The following is a 2306-nucleotide window of genomic DNA, read 5'->3' as shown; positions in this document are numbered from 1 at the left end:
GTCTCGAAAAACCAAAAAAAAAAAAAAAAAAAAAAAAAAAAAAAAAAAAGAGGAGTCTCCTTCTTCCTCTCCCAGCTCTGGTGATTTCTGCACCCTGGACCTTCAGTAGCATCATTCTACTTTTTGTTCATCTATTCACCTTTGTGTGTCAAATCTGCTGGTTTCTCTCTTGTAAAGACTCTTGTCATTGTCTGAAGACAACAAGATAATCAATCTACAATGAACTTGCAGTATGAGTTCTTTAACTAATTACATATGAAACAGCCATTGTCAAATGAGGTCCCATTCACAGATTTCATAGCTATGACAATCACGTGTTTTGCTTGACTTCCAGCTGATTATCAGGACTGTGTGCTGTTTATCTTGTACATGCCCCAAACCCCATTCTTACAGTTGACCATGGTTGTCAACGTGTGGAACCTGTATTTAACCAAGAGACACATCTCTGGGCTGCTTTCTGAAGACATCTGGGGATAGAATTGCCTAAGCAGGGAGTCTTCCTCAGAGCTGGGGACCACTTCCAAAGAGATGCCCAGAAATAAGGAAGTATGAGCATTGACAGGCTCGCTCTCTGCATTTCTCTGATAGTTGGTGACATTGAACAATTTTTCATGTTTATAGCCATGAGCAATACTTTCAGAACTCTCTCTATATCATTTATCAATTGGGTTGTTTGATTTTTTAAAAGCTTTTTGAGTTCTTTGTATACTTATTTATCAATTCTCTGTCAGATATGCAGCTTGCAGATTTTTTTGTATCCTGTAGGCTCTTAGTTATTTCCATTGCTGTAGAGAAAATTTCATAATGACTCATTGGTAAACTGCTTTTATTTCCTGATTAACTGGAGTTCTGTTGAGAAATCATGGCCTAGATCTATAGCTTCAGGTGTTGTCTCAACTTTTTCTCTAACAGTTTCAGAGGTTTTGGTCTAATATTAAAGTCCTTGAACCATTTAAAGTTAGTTTTTGTGTAGGGTGAGATACAATGATCTAACCTCATTCTTCTACAGGTAAATATCCAGTTTCTGCAGCACCATTTGTTGAAGACTTATTTCTTCAATGTATATTTTTGGCATCTTTGTCAAAAAGGTTACTAAGGCTATGCATGGTAATGTCTGGGTCCACTGTTATTCCCCGTAAGTTTGCATATTAATTTTAGCTCCAGTATCATGCTGCCTCGGCTCTGTTGTATAACGTGAGGCTGATGGTAGTAACCATCCCACATTATTCTTTTTGCTAAGGCTTGCTTTGGCCATCCAAAGCCTTTTGTCTTTCCACATGAATTCTAAGATTATTTCCTATCACTGTGAACAGTGGTGTTGGAATTTTGATTGGGATTGTCTTAAATCTGTACAATGATTTTTGATAGTGTGACATTTAGTTACAATCATCAATGACCTGGAATGTTGGAGGACAGGCCTCCAGGCACCCCTGTTAGGAAATATTTAACCTCTGTACATGCACATGAGGGACTATGTTGATTAGTCCATTGAAGTGAGCCACAAGAAAAGTGGGCAGCGCCATTCCCTAGGCTTGGGTACGGTATGAAGAGGAGAATGCTAGCTGAGCACAAGTGTTTGCTTTTTCTATCTTGAGTGCTCATGCAATGTGACTAGCTGTCTCAGGTTCCTGTCATTGTGACTCCTCTGCCTAACTGGATTATAACCTATGACTGGGAGCCAAATAAACCTTCCCTGATAAGTTGCTTTGGTTTAAATATCTTATCAAAGAATAGAAAAAAGCAACTAGAAGAAGCAGAAGGAATGTTTTCATTCCATATATACTATGAACAGTTTATAGGAGGGACAAACCTCGATTTCCCTAAGATAGGTGTGAGCACAGTGTACACAGCAAAGAGGAGCTCGCTAGCATGACTTTTGTTACCATAGTAACAACACAAGGATAAATGTTTTATAAACAGCCTTTTACAGAGACGTCGCCCATTCTGTACTCTCTCTACCATAACCCCAGTGCTCCCGTAAACCATGCCCATCCAATCTCACCAATTTGTTCACTGCTCAGTCGCAGGGCTGCTAACCACCCACGAAAAGGCCTATATCTCCTGCAAGTCTCTCCACCATCTGCTAAACAGCTGCGAGTAGGCCAATGTAGAAAATTTCATACTTCAGTAGTGAGGCTTGTGTATGCAGGGGATACTGACCCACCATCTCCTTTATTAGCAAACACCGAACTCTAAACCCATCAGCATCTCTGTGTTCTGCACCCTCTAGCTGCCTCCTGCCTCTGAGCTTTGCTGCCACAGGGCTTCCTGGACTTCCTCTCCTCTTCTCCATCTTTCAACACAAA

The sequence above is a fragment of the Alexandromys fortis genome, unplaced genomic scaffold, assembly GCF_014885135.2.
Source record: "Alexandromys fortis isolate MF-2015 unplaced genomic scaffold, M_Fortis_MF-2015_v1.1 scaffold_139, whole genome shotgun sequence".
Lineage (NCBI taxonomy): Eukaryota > Metazoa > Chordata > Mammalia > Rodentia > Cricetidae > Alexandromys > Alexandromys fortis.
Note: the sequence above shows the minus strand (reverse complement) of the source record.